Source organism: Spodoptera frugiperda, chromosome 15, assembly GCF_023101765.2.
Source record: "Spodoptera frugiperda isolate SF20-4 chromosome 15, AGI-APGP_CSIRO_Sfru_2.0, whole genome shotgun sequence".
In the NCBI taxonomy this organism is placed as follows: Eukaryota; Metazoa; Arthropoda; class Insecta; order Lepidoptera; family Noctuidae; genus Spodoptera; species Spodoptera frugiperda.
This window is the reverse complement of record NC_064226.1, coordinates 818,947-838,755: the sequence shown is the minus strand read 5'-3', so window position 1 is coordinate 838,755 and position 19,809 is coordinate 818,947. Positions and strand designations below refer to the sequence as shown.

The 19,809-nt window shown below is 35.7% G+C and overlaps 1 protein-coding gene across 3 annotated transcripts in view; it reads left to right on the top strand.

Moving 5' to 3' along the window:
* LOC118271800 (uncharacterized) overlaps positions 1-19,809 on the top strand; it is a 137,899-nt gene that overhangs the window by 37,159 nt on the left and 80,931 nt on the right. For all 3 annotated transcript variants that reach the window (XR_004783325.2, XM_035588021.2, XM_035588029.2), the window contains exon 3: positions 18,726-18,790. The gene's annotated coding sequence lies outside the window, so the exon portion shown is untranslated. The remainder of the gene's footprint in view (positions 1-18,725; positions 18,791-19,809) is intronic.

The window sequence follows — 19,809 nt, the reverse complement described above, 5'->3', positions numbered from 1 at the left end:
TATTTATTTCTAAGTTTAATCTTAAATAGGAAATTATCGAAAAAGTTCCTGTGTATCTTATAGGTATATGGGCAGTTTAACTGCGATACCTTTCTTGAACAAATGGACTATCCGATGCAAAAACATTTTTTCAAATCGGGTCAGTAGTTCCATAGATTAGTGCGTTCAAACAAACAAGCTCTTCAGTTTTATATAATAAGTATAAGACTATAACGCTATCACAAATCAGCATCTAGCTTACCTAGTAGATCTACATATGTATCTTTCTAATAAATTAAGGTTCCCATTAAACCATTTTCTTCAATATATTCATAACACAGGTACCGACTTTCAACCAAACTTGGTACAATTGTTTTTCATACTCCTGGGCAGGTTACAAACTTTTCATCACGTACGATTAATAGGAGCAGAGCAGTGAAGGGAAAGTTGGGAAAACCGGAACACTCCATTTTTTAAGCGTCGGTCCGTGTGCAGCCTTAATGTTTAAAGATACTTAGAAATAATGTATCGACGAAAGTGTTCGCCATAAAATGCTGTACAAAATATTCCAGCGACAGCAAATGTCTATCTCTTATGGTTGACCCACAATAACACGTATAACTCCCGAAGCTTAGCAGTTCGGAGCTTTCTGATTATATTTGTCTACCTATTTTACGTTTATAACACTCATTCATTCCTATTAAAAAATGTTTACATTATTACCTATTTAATAAAAAGAATCATAGAAATCGGTACAGAAACACCAAAGATATACATGAATTACACTTAGTTTATATTAAGAGTTAAAGGCGTAAGTTTATATTAATTATAGGTATAGGTATTATTAATTATAGTAGTTATAGGTATGTAGTTTTATCTATACATATAATAAATCTGAAGAAGGGTCAATTCTGTACGTTGAAAATATTGAAAAAATTAATTGGAGGAGGAGGCGGGGCGCGTGAGAGAACAAACCTCCTCACGCCCCAGCCGTCGCGAATCCGGGCGTCGGGGATCGCGCGACGATCTTAAGTGCGGGTTTGCGGACGGCGAGCAAGGGTAGCTCGCCGCCCAACCAGAACCAGACCCGTGCGTGGGACGCTTTGTGCTCCGCGCGCGCCTCCAAGAGCCATCAGACCATCACAGGGGCCCAGTAGGGCTGATGCCTGATCCGGAGCTGCGGACTACCTAGCGGGTTTACCGGGGCTCCGGCTCGAAAAGCAGAAGTAGGAACGGGGTAAAAAATGGAGAAATAAAACATCCACGCGAAGACCGATATCCACGCGAAGACCGACATCCACGCGAAGACCGACATCCACGCGGACGGAGTCGCGGGCGGAAGCTAGTTGGTATAATAAAAGTATAAGACTATAATGCTATCACAAAGTACTACACTAGCCGACACATCTAGCTTACCTAGTAAATCTACATATGTATCTTTCTATTAAAGTAAGGTTCCCATTAAACCATTTTCTTCAATATATTCATAACACAGATACCGACTTGGCAAATTACCGTTAATCAACAACAAACAAATTACCGTAACAATTTCAATTGAGAGAGAAATCGTAACAGCCATGTCTGTTTGTCCGTGTTTGTGTTTACTTAAAATTGTATCGAGAAAGTGTGCGCCATAATGCTGATACATTAGCTGTAGGAAAGTGCTGATATTTTGTTTAAATTTCGAATAGGGCTTCGTGATTGGCCAGTTAGAAATGTTACGTGATTAGTGACCTCAGTACTTATAAAACCTGATTTAAGATGAAAATAATACAAGTAACACTTTAAACGCCGTGGTGGTCACCGGTGACCGACGTTAGCGTAGGATTTGCCTTCAATCTATTGGCAGTCAAAGACTTAATTCGATAAAGTAACGTAACAAAACCAAAAGCATATTTTGCCACTGGAAGTTTTGGACTAATTTAATTGAAAGTTTGGAATGTTCTAGTTGGTTAACTGCACGGTTGGCGCAGTACCTCGGCAACTAGTTGCCGTTCAACGTGCAACAGGTTCGATTCTCGCACAGAATAACTCTTTGTCGGATCCACCAATTAATTTCAATAATGATATCGAAACCATAAGTAAGATCACAACACAGATGAAGAGAGGAATGTTTGAATTGTAATAGTAATAGGTAATTAAGTATCGTCTAATTGAAAAATCAAATGAATTCATAAACACTGCTCAATCACGCGGTTGCGTGCACTGCACGATGTTCGCTATCAGGCAATTTGTCATGGCGCGCGCCGAGCTAAAATATGGAAAAAATAAATCAGAACTCAACGACGAATATTAAGTAAAATTTAATTACGACTTATGTATGATGGAGAGCCTATTATATTAAGATGTAGGTACAGTTAGCACTGGATTAAGATGCTAAATCAGTTGGATATATTTTTCAAATTCAGTGCAATATGAACACTAAGATTTTTAGTAGTCAAAACAAACAATGTTACTTGGTTGGACCCAAGAGCAAAAGGCACTTGCTCGGTTGTTGCATATTTTTTTAAATAACGTTATCCCATACTAGTATTTTTTCCTGTACGATACAGGGTACGTTTACAAACATACAACTTCACATAGATACACATGACATCCAGACCCAGAACAATAATTTGTGGATCACACAAAGAGTTGTTCCGTGCGGGAATCGAATACCTAGCCTCCGCGCCAACCGTGCAGTCAATGCAACATTCAACCACTCGACCAAGGACACAGACTGCTATTTACAATAAGCTATTAAAATCCTTTCCTTACTCAATAAAACATCTCTAAAACATCTGAACGAAAACGAAACAAAAGCGCGTTCGGCGTTCTGATTGGCCGGAGCTAATGAACCAACCAATCAGAGTGTCGAACGCGCTCTCGTTTCAATCTCGTTAAACGTCAAACAAACTCGTATTAAGCGTACAGATAAAAGTAACGTAATCATCACCCAAACATAACAACACAAAACCAAAAAGATAATGACAGCTGATCAAAACCACACAAAGAATGAAAAAGGTTAAAATGTCATAACATTTATTTAACGTAACAATTATAAGTGGTTGATACACGATCAAGAGGTGGCCGATGACTTTCTCGAATGGGCGCGTCTGCTTTCACAAGGCACCGGGTCCCACGACGGCCCGTGGTGGACCGTCTCAAGTGGAGGATGAAAGTCCCACATTGTTATGGAAATCTTTATTCAAATATGTGATTTATGGTTTGTGTGGTTTTGTATGTATTTCTAAACTAGCGGAGAAAAATTGTTAGGTTTATTTTTGAGTGTGTCAACTGTTTTGTCTACCTCTATTTCGCGTTTCTGGCTAAGATAATTTCATCGTTGTTAGGTTTCTGTAAAAATATACCTTATTTTAGATATTTAAGGTCGTATAGACACTTTCAGATTTACAAGCTTAACCTATTTATAATAACTGCCCTTATCAAACAAAACAATTGGCTGTTATCTAAAGAAAAGGTCGTATTCTAGTTAGGTATAATAAAACCTTTGATCCTTTGCTCACGATTTCGAGAAATCCTAAGTAAGCAGTGTTGTGCGTGTGCGTTGACACACAATATTTAATTTTCACAGTATCGATAAACCACAAGCCAAATATCCGATAATGTGACACCTTATGTCTTGTTAGGGTTGTCATCTTATATGTAGATCAATTTACTAAAGCTTAAGAGTCTGTCCAATCAGTTAGATAGGTATGCTTTGAAACTATTAATGTAACTCAAATTGTATTCTTTTTATGTTTCGTATCCTATAAGCAACTTCATATTGGCAAAAAATCAATAAATTCATCGATTTATAAATATCTCTAATGTTGGTTGAGAATATATCCCAAGACACTGTCAGAAACATTGAGAATTTGTGTCTATTCATCTCGGAGCATCTGTTTGTATGAAAAAAAAAATTAAATAAAATGAAGTCGGTAAAAATACAGATACCAAAGGGTCAGCCCTGCTGCGGTCGTGGTGGGACGAGGGCGCGGCCCTTGGCGCGTGGTTCGTGAAATGTTGACCAAACCTTCACATTTACATTACACCGCCGCCGCCATACCAATCCGCTGAGAAAAAATATTTACACACTATTTCGATTGTTGGAAATAACTAGCAGACATATTATCATAGTTTGAACTCACAGACTTACTGCAGTACTCAGATTAATTTAATGATTACTCAACCCGGTCCTTAGCAATTGTTTTCGGAGCAAAGTCGTTAATAAGGAATAGTTTAAGTAATCATTAAATATCTCTAAGTACGGCAGTTAGATCTCACGAGTGGCAGTGTGGATAGGTTACATAGGTATATGGCCAATCTAATCTAGAACACCCATCTGTCATTCGTAATCCTCAGCTACTATAAATCAACTCAACTCGTTTGACCAACCATTCAATTTGTGAACCAATTAATTATCCAAAATGCATCTAGTTTGTCCAAAATTAATTTTGCTAAAATGGACGCTCATTAATTATCTACCAATGATGAAGATATCAACATATTTTTCAACTGAATAGAATGCTGTATTGTGTAATGACAAATTCATGATGCATGAGACAGAAGTTTATTGTTTAAGTGTTCTCAATGACAGGTTGATTCAATGATTACAACGTATCGTAATTAATAAGTTATGAGATTCCATGTTACAGTAATCAGTGTTTATGTTGACGGGATGATGTTGATGTTACGACTGAGACTGTGTCACTACTTCGACACTCAAGATTTAATTTTGTACATCGAGTAGGTACTGAGATTTTTAAACTTTTAGGCAACAGATTTGTTCCGGAGCTGCGGACAACGTAACAGGTTACCGGGGCTCCAGCTCAACGCAGAAGAAGGAACGGGGTGTTTTTTAGTCAGTAACAGTCTGACACTCCATCCCGCCTCACTCAAGGCGGGAGAAGTCATTGGATGATTTTCCTCCCTCAAAATAGGCAACAGATTTGTAATTATCGAAAAAAATTTGTACCCTGTAACTCTTTGTATACCCTCTACCCGCACCACGAGACAATAATGACGAAGCTAAATAATGATAATCCAGATATTTCTATGTTTATCTTTACAACGTTGACGAAAGTTTAAGGTCAAAACCTAACTATGGATTTGAGTGAACTGAAGTGTGTCGAAGGCCCATCGGCACACATCAAGTGGCTTCCAATCAGATGGAATAGCAGGCCGTGCGTAAACTAACAATGGCGGCAAGGTGAAATCCAACGCTGTACGGACTCCGAAATGTGATACACACCAGCGAACAAATTATACCATGCTATCAGAATTAGCAGCAAAAAGAAGTACAGGTATCGACGCCGAGATGGCAGACATTAAATATAGCTACTCCCTCGCGGTTTCACCCGCTCTGCTCGGCTCCTATTGGTCGTAGCGTGAAGTATTATAGCCTATAGCCTTCCTCGATAAATACGCTATCCAAAAAAAGAATTATTCAAATCGGACCAGTAATTCAGGAGATTAGCGCGTTCAAACAAACAAACAAACTCTTCAGCTTTAGATATTAAGTATGGATTTTATGTCTCTACGAAATGAAGTATAGATCTAATGTTGAGCCTCTGGTTTACGATGTGCAACGTATGTTATGACTTATAGCAAGCATTCTTTAATACACAGAACCATTAAAATATAAATATGGGAAAAGTAAAAGAAGATGTCTTGAGCTCATCATCACAAGACTGCGGAAGCATCAAACTTCATTACAGAGAGGTACAAAGCGCAGACGACAGCATTACAAATCCTTTTCAAGTTATTGAATCATACCCACTTAATAGCATGAAACCAGTACTATATAACATTAGCATTCAAGCATTAAACGTTAGCGGAATTATGTAAATGTCTTGTATAATTTTGTTTTAAGATGATTCACGAATGGAAAGACTTTCTCTAGTATCCACAAATGTATTAGGAAACCAGATTTATTATGAAAGTCGCGTTGATTTACGATCGTTTTCGTGTCCCACCTGTCTTAAGACTCTTAAGTCGCGGTAAGCAACTTGATACGAATTTGTTCGTAGATTTAAGTTAAAGATATGTAGCGTGTGAACTGTGGCACGCTTTTTGGAATGGAAAGATGCTTGTAGTGTTTTGTTTCTGAATTGTATTTCATAAATCACTGAGTGTTGTGTTGTGTTATGTATCTAAATAGGGATCTATTAAATTAACCGACTTAAGGTGTGTGTTGAAAAAAGTGTATCTTCTTATCTTAACAATTATCTAACCAAAGTTTGATCATCGTTACCTTTTTTTTAATGTTGTTTTAAATACCGTGTTTATGGTGGGACAATTACAGGCGTATCGTCACGGTGCACATTACGGCACCATTACATTTCACCATTTGTGTTATAAATCCCATGTAATAGAGGGTGAGTCTATTGCCATATACCTGTGCTACGGCACGGAGTCTGGAATTGTGCCCGGTGTGCCTCTAAATTTTTCAGTAGTAACTCAAAAAAATTATAAAATCCAAACCCGACCCGGGAATCAAACCCCAACCCCTTTGCTCGGCAGTCACACTTACGACCACTCGATCAACGAGGCGTAAACTTCTACTTATTAATAAATAACATAAACCTCCAAAAAATATATCTAACGACCTCTTATAAAGATGTCATCCTTAACTCCTAATTGATACATTGCATTCAAATGTCAAACTCTGTCCAGTCGACTGCACAGATGAAGAATTCGGCATCAATGGCAGCTGACCCACACCCAAGGATGCGACCTCACTCGGTAACAAGCACAAAAACATCGATAAAAACTATAAAAACCTATCGATTTTACGGCACTAGTCAAATTACGCGCGACCGTTTTTTGTTCGACCGATGAATGGCTTCACAACCATTGTGTGGATAGTAAATAATACTGAAAATAGAAATACTTATTGATTTTTGGACACGTTTTCGTTGTAAGTGTAATCTCTATATTATGTAGCATTATAAGAAGCTCTCTTATTGATCTACTTGTTAGGAGTTAAGTGGCAGAACGCGATGACGTTTGGCGCAGAAGATATTTATTTACGTTTATCAATGAAAAACTAATGTTTTTTTAATGAAATTGTAGAGCGTGATGTGATTACGTTTGAGGTTGAAAGTATATATGTATTAGTTATTCGATGCATAAGTATCTAGGAAAACCTTTGGCATAAGGGATTTCTAACATGACTTATACCATCTTTAAGTATAATTTACTCAAGTATCACCTCATAAAACATCTTCCAAAACCTAATCTAAGTAGAAATCCTATCTCCATACTTCACCTCGAACTTAATCTTCGGAAACCACATCATAAAGTACACGAACTATGACGGAGTGCATCTTCAGTCATAACTCGAGCTGATGGGGCTGATAGCTCAATGGTTATTGGGTATCACTCCATGTAATACGTCATACAGACTTCCCAGCACTTCAAGCTACCCCAGATAGATCAAATTGTTTATTTGATTTTCAACTTTGTTGTCAAGTGGTAAGGTTGAAACTCTATTGAAGAAATTTGGTAAGGTCAGGAGAGCTTGATGTGCTGTTAGTGTAGTGTGTATGCAATCGACTCGCACAACTGTCAGGAATGTACAAGTCATGCGTAATTATGAGCCAATCGCATAATAGCCGTAATAATCGTAACAATATAACCGATTATCGAGTTCATAGCAAGAAAAAATGGTTTTGTATGCACGCATTTAGTATTTAATTATAGTATTCCGTGCTATTTTCTATTAAAAATCGATTAATTCCTTGTTTAGTTCCGTTTTCCCAATTTTTCGTATACGTGACATATTAACAAATTGTGTCAAAATTTGCAGCTGACATGACATGACAATACAAAAACAACCGCTATCAATGATTGCAGTCAAATTGTAAACGCAGTTGCAGTCGCTGTCATATTTCCCAACAGTTACACATTGAATTTTGGAACGTGCGAATTTGTGCTACTGTTTTCATTCATAGATTTTTTTTTCTATTACAAAATGAGGTTTTATCTGTTAGCGATAATTTCCAGTGAACGGCATTAGACGCTTACTGTTGCAAAGATCGTGATCTTAACAATGTAACAACTAGTTGTTTATTTTGTATTCACTTGCTTTGGTTGTTTTGCATTATTTTTGTATCGAGTTAAACTAAACTCTTAGAATATTAGTTACACTGTTCAAATAATAGTATTTTAAAATTAAGACACTTTTTATCACGATTTCGTATCACTTTCGTACGCAAAGTTGTGACACAAGTATTTTTTTTTGTCCATTATAATGATGATTATTTAATGCTATACTCGATTGATTGTTAATTGTAATTCTATATACATAATTATTGTTAATTATAATTCTATATCTGTTAACTACATTTTTTGGCAAATAAATAATTTCTTTCTTTAAAAAATGTATGTTTTAAGAGAGATTTCCTTTACAGGCCACATACAAGGTATTACATCGCTTCGCAAACCTGAATGAAATCAATCGTATCGGAAATATGCGAATGAACGAGTACACGTGTGGCTCCCAACGAGTATTACGAAATGATACGAAACGTGTTGTGATTGGTGCAAGTTACAAACTGGTTACTTATAAACAAGTACTGTAATACATAATAACATTACTTTCCGTTATGATTTATCATCTTTTTTATTCAATTTGATACTTTAGTTATTGTAATTAGTTTCATTTTTCTTTAACGATTGATAGTCGATGCCTATTTACCCGACTGCACCAGAAGAAGGGTTATGTTTTTCGAGTGTATGTATGTATGTATGTATGTATGTACGTATGTATGTATGTATGTATGTATGTATGTATGTATAATTGTTTGGCACGCTCTGCAGCCTAAACGGCTTGACAGATTTTGGCTTGAGAGGTGTCGTTAGATTCGTATTTACTGTGAGAGTGACACTGGATATATAAAAATAATAAAAAACAAAATGGCGGATTTTTGGCGCCAAATTCGAATATTGCTCACTCTCTAGCCTGAACGACTCGATGGATTTCCGCTTTATAGGGGTCGTTTGATTCGTATTTACTGTCAGAGTGACACTAGATATATCAAAATGAAAAAATAATAAAACTAAAAATAAATAAATAAAAAAAGTAATTTAAAAAACTAAAAAACCCGACTGCGTTTCTTTATAATATTAAAATGAAAAAAAAACCCTAAAACAAGAAAGTAATCGTAAAATTTAAGCAGTCGGGACCCATTCTAGAAAGCAAGCCGTATGTGCCCTCACAAAGTCTTTATATTTAGAACGGGTCCCGACTGCTTAAATTTTACGATTACTTTCTTGTTTTAGGTTTTTTTTTCATTTTTATATTATAAAGAAAGGCAGTCGGGATTTTTAGTTTTTTAAATTACTTTTTTTACTTTATAGTTTCTATGAGACAGGGATTTTAAGGACAATAATTTCAGTTTTAAAAGCAACGTCACGCCTTTTATCCCCGAAGGTGTAGGCAGAGGTGCTCATTACGACACGTAATGCCGCTATGTACACCTACTTTTCACCATTTGTTTTTTAAGTCCCATGTAATAGGGGGTGAGCCTATTGCCATATACTGGGCACAATTCCAGACTCCGTGCTACTACTGAGAAATTTTCGAAAAATCGAAAAAACCCTAGTAATATTTTGCCCGACCCGGCAATCGAACCCGTTAATTTCAGTCTTCTTAACATGTAAAGTCTATAGTTTGTACCGACACAAACTTGCGGTATGTAAGCAAAGTAGCCGGCCATTATCGCGGTGAAAGGGAATCAAAATATCACATGTTTTGTGCCGCGGCGTGTACTGGCTCTGTGTGCTGGTAACAGTCACTAACCGTACTTAATTAGAGCACCGCTTGTTGCAGCTTGCAGGAAATGTATCGAGCCTTGCAAGTATTCATACTAAATTTTGTAAATCTTATGTAAACTAAGAACCAAAACCGCCATGTTGTTATAGAAGCATTATGTGCTGTATATTTGCTGTTGACCAATATTTTCAGAGACGTTGTCTTAGAATCATTAATGAGGCTCAAATTTTCCATAATTTTTAAACACATTAAAATAACATTTACCTATTTACTAGTCAAGTAACATTCTTGTCCATTATTTGGGCCTATGCAGTGGCGTCTTGTATCAATAGAATAACAAGCATTGCTTATCGCATTTGTAATTAAATCAAAATTAGACTCACAATGTTTATACATATTATACAATCATCTCAGACCTTCAAGTCAATCGGAAGACCAGTCCTGAACGCTTCCACTTGTGTTGTCCATTGCACAACTGATTGATTAACAGCAACCGGTCGCAGTTGTTAATTGTTACGTGAGTTTCCTGCTAGGGTGGTTGTACCACAAACATATATACTTATGTAATGTTTGTCAAGATGTTTTGGGTCATCAATTAAGTAAATGTAATTATGTTATCAAGAAACGTAATTGATTTTGATGATACCTACAATAATTTGATGTTGATGACAGCCATTTTAATTGAATTTTATTTTGACCACACTTGAAACACCAGAGGGTGTATAAGTTACCGGCCTTTTGGGGGTTAAAAATTTAAGGGTTGTTAGGGAATCGGGGATTGGGAATAAGGGGTAATTGGGCCTCCGGTAACCTCACTCATACAACGAAACACACGCATGACTCTCCTACACTTTTTGTCTCGCGATTGACGAGGTAACTCGACTAGTTTCAGGTCGCGCTAGGGGCTCATAGAACATTGATTGTGTGACACTTACCACGCCAATAATGCAAACATTGTTTTCAAAAACCTTACATAACAGTAAGATAAGGTCGATGACTGACAGCTGGTCAGTATTCACTCAGCCAGTTCCGGTAGTGTGGGACCGAGGCAGTTGGCAGCCACTGCGGGTGAGCCTGCCAACCACTGAACACGGAGTCCACTCCTGGTTACTAAACAGTTAGCACCGTTAGATTAGGTACACGGATTACTTAATGGTTGTGTCGTGATGTGTTTTGTAGATGAGGATTGACGCCATTTAACAGATCTTGTGTAAAAGTATAGTGTTTACTCATTTTTAGACCTGTATGATGTGATTTAGGTCATTGCCAGACTATACGACGCCGCTATAAGATTTATTTTAATCTAGTCTTATTTATCTTTTTAATTTGTTAATGGACATCACAATAAGTCATAAAAAAACAAAACATCAAGTTTTGATTTTTTTAGCTACCAATGGTCTAAACAGTATGCTCTATGAAATTATGGTTTAGTTAATGTATTTTAAGTGAGAGTTCTAGAAAACGAAACTTGGAATTCATTTAAGAATATATTGATAGACACGAAGAAATATATATCTATCAATATTATAATGTTAATTAGGTATTTTAAAAGCCTAGAGCATACCAAACAATATTGTAATGTTAATTGACTGCACGGTTGGCGCGGTGGCTGGGCAACTGGCTGCCGTGCAACGTGTAGCGGGTTCGATTCCCGCACGGAGCAACTCTTTGTGTGATCCACAAACTGTTGTTTCGGGTCTGGGTGTCATGTGTATGTGAACTTGTATGTTTGTAAACGCACCCACGACACAGGAGAAAATCCTAGTGTGGGGCAACGTTAAAAAAAAAAATATTCGGAAAATAAATATTCGGAAATTAGGCATTCTAAAAGCCTAGAGCTGAAACTTTTTGTAATATTTACAATCCAGTTATTAATGCGAACGTTGAACTTATTTTTACAAAGAATCGTCTGCTATTTCTTAGTATTTTATTGTAAAGTTTTTCCAGTCTGTGGTCAGTAGCTGATGCTTTATTGTCTTAGTTCCAGAGAGATCAGTTTTCCTCGTTAATTGTTTAATCAACGTCTCGCTTCGACACAGCTTCGTTGAAAAAAGTATCAAAATAATGCCGTGGACGACTCGTGTAATCTAAAAATAGATTCAGTGTCATGGTTCGACACTAAAAATAGACCTTCAATTGTGATCATTTGTTACTAGTTTAGTATTTTTGGATTAAACTACATTAATTGTTTTTAAATTAAAACATTTGTGAGTAAAATTCTCACCATGTCTTTTTTGTCACATAATGTTGCTAATGAATATGAGCCTCTAGCGTGGCTTGAAATTAGTCGAGTTACTTCGTCAAACGGTTACGTGAGTAAACTAAAGAAAAGTGATTTAGGAATGTTTATTGACATCTTAAAAAGCTATGAACTATACACAGCCTACTTAATTCATCTTTATAGTTATCTCATATTGATTGCAAACAACAAAATAATTAAAACTAACCAAACAATATTTCGTAAAAGTGAAAACGTGAGAACAAACAGCCTATGGTTGTGAGATGTCATCGGTTTACAAGCATAACACTCGATGGTATGGAACGGCCGCCATCATCGGGCCACATTGTTTGTACCCACACCAAGGAACATCAAGCTCCATGGCTCCGTAGCCAACCACCATGATTTGTTAAACTCTTGTAACAGCTATGACGCAACACAATTTTTCGATAATTTCCATTAAGTAATTAAAATAAAACGAACGAGAAACTTTAATAAGAACGTCTGGGGAAATTGTTTGTTTTTGTCTTCGGATTTATATTTGTTATGGTTTGCTGTTGTTTATTTGTTTGAACGTAGATCTTGTAAGGAATTTGTCATTTATTTCTTGGTTCAGAGTTTCTTACTCTTTCTTCTTTGTAGGAATCTACGCTTTGAAATGAGCAGGACCGACTGACAGACAGACATTTAGTTTTTTTAATTGTAATATTTGCTTTAACGTTCAAAAGCGCCTTCCCGGTCTATTTGAAATAAATAATTTTGACTTTGACTTCGACTATGCAAGTTCTATTTCAAAGCCTAGATGATGAAGGTTGACCTCTAAGATGAAAGGTCTTCCACCCAAATACGGTAAACCAAGACCTAACTGTGTTCTAAGCTAAAGGTGTAAATAGTGCTTAAGTTAAAGTTAAGTTGTTTGCATGCGATGTCTCAATAACTCGCCAGTTAAATGCTAGTCATCGAACTTAACCGTACAAGTTAATAATATGGTTTAGTGAGGTACTTTATAATGCCAGCTATTGGTGATACACCTTATTGATATTATAATTAAGTCTAACTTTAGGAATTATGATTATTATAAACTGAGAGATCGTAATCCTTATTTATGTTCCAGTTACTGCTAGAACTAGAATAGGTACGAGTATACTAAAGACATTGAAACTGTATGATGACAGCATTGTAAGATACGATTGTTTCCCAGTTCTTACCGTGGGTATCCGTAGGAGTCGATTCATCATCATCACCAGCTGAGAGACATCCACTGCTGAACAAAGGCCTCCCCCTTAATTCTCCACGTAGAACGACTCCAATAATTAGCCATAAATTTGACAGAGACAAGGAAGCAGTACTCTCTGATAAAACTGAGCCTGTTAAACTGGGGTCTCTATCCTACCCGCCAAGAATGGAGATTATTGCAAACCTTATATGCTAAGGAGGCCTAAAGTCCAGGAGTATGACTAGAGTAGAGTAGACTATCACGGACTATCGACGATGATGATTGTCTAGTCACCTAGTACCTATAGTAGGGGCCGTAGGTACCTACACAATTCAATGATTGTACCTATACCTACTTCAATCGAGGAAAGTAAACATTTCTTTGACAGCTTCCGTACGCAATAACAAAATATTTTTTGTCACTTTCACTCTTTGTGTATCTCTTTCTTCAATGCCCTGATACGTGATCCCATTGTGGGAGGTACGTGAGCTCCCAGAGGTTATGGCAATAACAACTCAGTTCCGTGCCAGAGAAAGTGTGTACAATGTCGGATATTTACTTATTTATTTATTAGTGTAAATATAAAGCTTATAATTAATATTGTGATATGATGAAGAATATTTCTATTATTAATATGAATTAATAAAGTGACTTTCATAATGGAGAATATGCGTGTTTTTGTAATGAAATATAATTAGGTTTTTGACTAATGCATTTTTGAAATGCACATTTGTCACCACGGAATACTAAATAACTAGATTAATAATGTGACTGGATAACGGACAACTTCAAAAGAAAGTTACTCAAAGTTACTCAAATTCAAACCTAAAAGCTTTTTTCTATGATATAGGGGGCAAATGAGCAGATTGGTCACTTGATGGTAAGCGATCAGCACCGCTCATAGATAGGAACACCCGCTTCACCAGCAGAGTCACAGGTGCGTTACCGGCTTTTAAACAAGGAATACGCTCTTTTCTTTAATGTCTTTTCTTTTGTTTCTTTAATGTAAAGTTCGTAAGTAGAGAATAATAATGTACTCATAAAAGAACAGAGCTTAAAAAATGTAGCCTTGTAAAATAGACTACATAAATCTTGATTGAACTTAAATAAACTAGACATATAAAGCTTAATAAGAAACCGATAAACTAACGGTCGGTATAAACTCCCGTTTAGAGAGCGTGACAGACGCACAGACGTCTTCACGTTGCGTTCTTATGTATAGATCAATAAACTGCAGTGCTTTAGTAATCAGCTGTTGTATTGAGCAAATAGTATACAATTAGATATTAGGTGCACATACACACACACCAACACACACATTGTTTAGTTTTGCTTTGACACGTGTGAGAGTAAATAGTTAAAGGTACATAGAAAGTTACTGAAAATACATATATTATTATGATATGTATTAATGTGGTTAACTTAAGACACGTTGAGCTTTTTGTCTTTTGCATTTAAAGTTAACTGGTATATCTCATGATAGGATTACTTACAATACATATAATATAATAAATGCATAGTTAATACATAATACATTATAGGCATATTGTAGATGTACCTATTAAATAAATAAATACAATAGTGATTAAACGATAGGTATTTGCTTGAAATATTTTTTCAGATTTTTTCTGGAGTACTTACTCTATATGACTTAGTAGTTAATGGCGAACAAAACTATACTAAACTAATCTTAATAAATTGCTAAAAGATTAACTTGTCTAACAAAATGAAAAATGAAGTCACATAACGTACTATTAACTAACAACTACACGTAAAAAAGTTCGTGATAATCTGTATTTAATATACAATCGTAAATCGATTGTAATTCGATTACGTTAGCATTACATTCGCAAAAAAACTCGATGCTTTCGTTCCGTAGGCGCGGGCGGCGAATAATCGTGCGTTTTTATCGATTACAATTATCGATTGGACTCGGTGTCGATCACACGAATGTCACCAGGTGGTACCTTGGAAATCGATCGTTCTCACACATTGTTACGTAATATATAAATTGACTTGTGTATGTGAGAGTTTCTTCGTTTGATCTTTGTGTCCAATTTTCTGAAGATATTGTTCATCTTACTAATATTATAAATGCGAAAGTTTGTGTTTGTTACTTAATCACATTAGAAGGCTGAAGGGATCGGGATGAAATTTGGAACAGGGATAGATTATGGTTGGGAATAACACATAAGGTACGTTTTATTTCACAAAAATGTGGGCGAAGTCGCGGGCAGAAGCTAGTATTTTACATAAAGAATTATATTATACGTTTTGTATTATATACGTTTTATGTTATGTATTGTAATTAGTTGGCATGTAAAAACAACATAAAAATGATAAAACCCAGTCAGTTAAGCTAGTATTTTTCCATCTTTACATACCTAAACGGTTTATGTATTACGCAGGTCATGGTATACCTGCCGTTTTTGCCTGACTGAGACTACTAATTTATTCTGATGTCTATCAGGATTTCGGAATTATCGAGATTTCTTGTGTATTTTACATATTTTAAAAAATATAATAGAATTAATTCTCATTTTTTTTAACAACGTTGCCTCACATTAGGATTTTCCTCCGTGTCGTGGGTGCGTTAACAAAGCATACAAGTTCACATACACATTACACCCAGACCAGACCTGAAACAACAATTTGTAGATCACATAAAGAGTTGCTCCGAGCGGGAATCGAACCCGCTGCACGTTGCGTTGGCCGCTACCGCGCCAACCGTGCAGTCTGGTTAATAGGACTCATATTACAAGTTAACCCCTGTTCCTGAGCCCTTAGACTTCATAATATTTTTCACAAAGTAATATCAAATTACTATAATATATAATAATAAATGATGGTAAGCACCATGGTATCGATTGCATTGCCACGTCCCTTTCTGTATCACGATTTAATAACGCGAAATATGTTAATATTGTTAATCCTGAGCCGCCATCTTGAAATTTGATACCCTTGTAACACTGTGATGTCAATACTGTTGTTTATTTTCGAAGATTTTCTTTTTGTTTTGTCGATCTGAAAGCGTTAAATGGACATTAATGCATTATTAAGTATTTTTATTATTTATTTTCTTCAGTTTAAACAAGATTTTACAAAAATGAAATGATATTAAAATATTGTCTTCTCCACTAATCTTTAGACTTTTATAATTAACTAGCGATCCGCCCCAGCTTCGCATGGATGCAATGGTGATATATTATGCATGTATTATACATATAAACCTTCCTCTTAAATTACTCTATATATTTAAAAAAACCGCATCAAAGTTAAGCATACAAAGGGGACATGGAGACAGAAAAAGCGACTTTGTATAATACTATGTAGTGATATGATTTTAAACCTAAGTATTTACTTATGCATTATGGTTAAAAATGGTGTTCAAAATAACTAAACTATATTATAATACAATATCAATCTTTAAATTAAAATAAACACACACCAAAAAGTACGACACAAAACGTACGCAACTTTTTTAAAGAAAAGAAAGATCAACTCTTTCTCGAAGGCTGTACAAAAAACGAGCCGACAGTAGGTATTATATAAACTGAAAATAGTATTGAAGCAAAATATCAATCATCGGTTCGGTAATATAGTGAGCAGGTTCCATACTATATGTTACATAGCTACTATGTATTGCTATATACTATGTGTGGTCGAGGTCATTGGCCGATGTGCTGCGCTCTGAAATTTCACTTTCAATCGCTTCGTCTCGACCAGTGTCGCATCGGTGATAGGGTTGTTGATCTATGTTTGGGAATTTTGTTTTTTTGTTTGATGCTTAGTTCTATGAACTTAAGTGTTTGAAGAAAAAAGAAAAGATTGAAGAGTATGAAACACTTTTATGAATTTACATTCGTTAAATTGGAAATTAAGGCAAATTTCAGTATAACTAGACAGCGTGTATGTTCTGAAATTTGAAATCGCACATTAGATTACTCTAACAGAAATTCAGTGTTTCTTTTTATTATCATCAACCAGTTTCCGACCACTACCGAACACACGTCTTATTATTATTACGACCAAACACGATCTTTTATTACCTTTAAAGCTTTTTTAAAATACTTTGCAATATAACTGCAGTCAATTAACACGTGCACTAGACACAAGCACAGGTGCACTAACTTACTACCTATTATCTAAATAAATATTATCAATCAAGTAATATTTCCTATTAAACTTTCCCGTACTAAGGAAGGCAGATTTCGATACAAAGATAAAGCGTGACAGCCCTAGTACCGTTGGCAACGAAGGAATGTTGTTAATTAATTATAATATCTGAATGTTTTGCTATCCGTACTTTCTAAATCTTAAACTTTATTATTCTTAAATTGTTAGGAATTATTAAATAAATATAGACAATATTCATTAATGTTAATATGTGATTCATTTCACTCTTTGGCTTACCCCAAGGAGACTGGATGACATTTTACGTTAGTTTCATTTTTTTCGGAGAAATTTCTTTCACTTTGTCATGTGCATGTGTGTGTGTTTTGTGTTTGCTTTATAAATGTGTAATTTTATATGTATTTCAATGAAATGTTTTTTTTTTTTAATGGAGACACCACAGGTATAGTTAAAACTTGAAGTTCTTAGTGTTATCCTCAGTGTTCATGTGATAAATTGTCTATTATTGTGATTTAAAAAACTTAATTTCTAATTATTACCTAACTGTTTGACGAGGACAGAAACAGTTACGCGAGTAGGCCGATAACATAATAATTAATTTAGTGCCTCACGAAAGTTATAATAAAACTTTTTTTGTACTAAATTTAATATTTGTATTTACAATGGACTTATGAAACTATTGATAACAGCCTGCGTAATATACCTACGTAATTGACCAAGCGGTGCGCATCGAAAGCAAGTGTTGTGCAAATATGCGCGTGCGCAGCCGGGGGTCAAGTGCTGTTACGTCACTGCGCATCGTGTGCATTTTGTGCATTTCGGTGCATAATGCGTTGTTCTGATGACCCAGATCGATCGGTGGTGACAACGCATTCTTATGACCTGACCTTTTTAAATAAGTTGCATTTTGCAATATCTTTAGGTCTCCATTTTTTCAGGAGTATGGCATTTATTTTAATTTTTTTGCAACATGCTACCTTGCTCGTTTTGTGCTACTGTGCCAAATTATCTATATCAGAGTATGGTATGCTATGGTTGCTTATGGGCATACATGCCCCATCGTAAGCCGCATCATCACTTACCCCCAGGCGAAATAATGGGAAAATTTCGGCCCATCAAACAATAAAAAAAAATATCAGCGCAATCCTACAAACCAATAAACTTCACTTTTGTTACACATAAGTAATGTGATTAAAATCAAAATCAAATGTTTTTTTTATGTAGTATCAAACAACTTTAAGACCTAGTAGTTGCTTACAGTTACCGCAGACTATAAACGCAAATTAATTCATTGGAATACACCAAAGCTACTCGCATAAACGCAATTTAAAAAGTACCCAAAGAAAAATTCAAACAATTTCAGTGTATAATGTGGTATTTGTCGGGAGGTGACTTACAATATATATTTTGTTGTACAGGTGCTGAGCATCAGGTTACAGCCTCCACGCACTCCTCTACGTGACCGAACCACGAGTCGTTAAAGGTAAAGGCTGCTTAGTATTTACTTTTCTACCTACTTTGTAACCTGGCAGTATTGTTCTAGGATTAGGGAAGGTAGGAAGCTGGACTAGGAAGGTTTTCTTCGACGAAAAGTAACATTTACTTGCTTTGCTATAGGTATTCACTACTTCTCATAAGTTGTAATATGTAATTTCGTAGTAAAACAACAATAGAGTAAATTAATGACAAAGAAATTTCAAAAATCTTTTGAAATCCTAGTACCACATTACATAGAAGTCATACGTCTGTACTTTCGTAATGGTCCAAGCAATTGACCACGTCAAAGGTTTTCCACATCGGCGGTTATTGGAAGGGATTCCTAACTTCCAATAATTTCGATAATTAAGTTATCGTTACTCTATTTGAAACTTCCGCAAATTACGTGATTGATCAATCATCAGTCAATCAGTCAGATAATTAAATAAATTAACTAAATCCTCATATTTTAGACGTGTTAATAGAGAAAACTTGGGATTTCCTATTGTAAGCAGTTAAACGTGTGGTTGGAAATTTTATTTTGATGTCCGTTAAAGTATAAAATTGTTAAATCACACGGCTTCTCTAGTTGACCGTTTTCTGAATATGACAATATTAGAATTTACAATAACAATATTCTTAATAATAGAATATTATGACATATAGACTCACTACCTGGTACAATAAAACTTACAATTAGAGACAAGTTTGGAACCATAAATATGTACTTATACCTGAGAACGCTTCAAAAACACAAGAAATACTGCAAACGCAATGGAAGCCGACAATGCAAATACAGTTCAAGAAGATAATCAAACCGCTGAACTAGAAGTAGGGTGGTGTTGGGTCGTGGGTACTATAAGTACCGCGACACAATAGTAGCTCACATCACGGCCAGTGTGCGCTGATCGTAATGTGAACTGCATTGTTGAAGCTTGTTCTTTAGCTTATCTAGTGCCAGATCCGGCTGCCACCATCGAGACAGTAATTGCTGGAAAATGTACCCGTAATTACACTAATTAACAG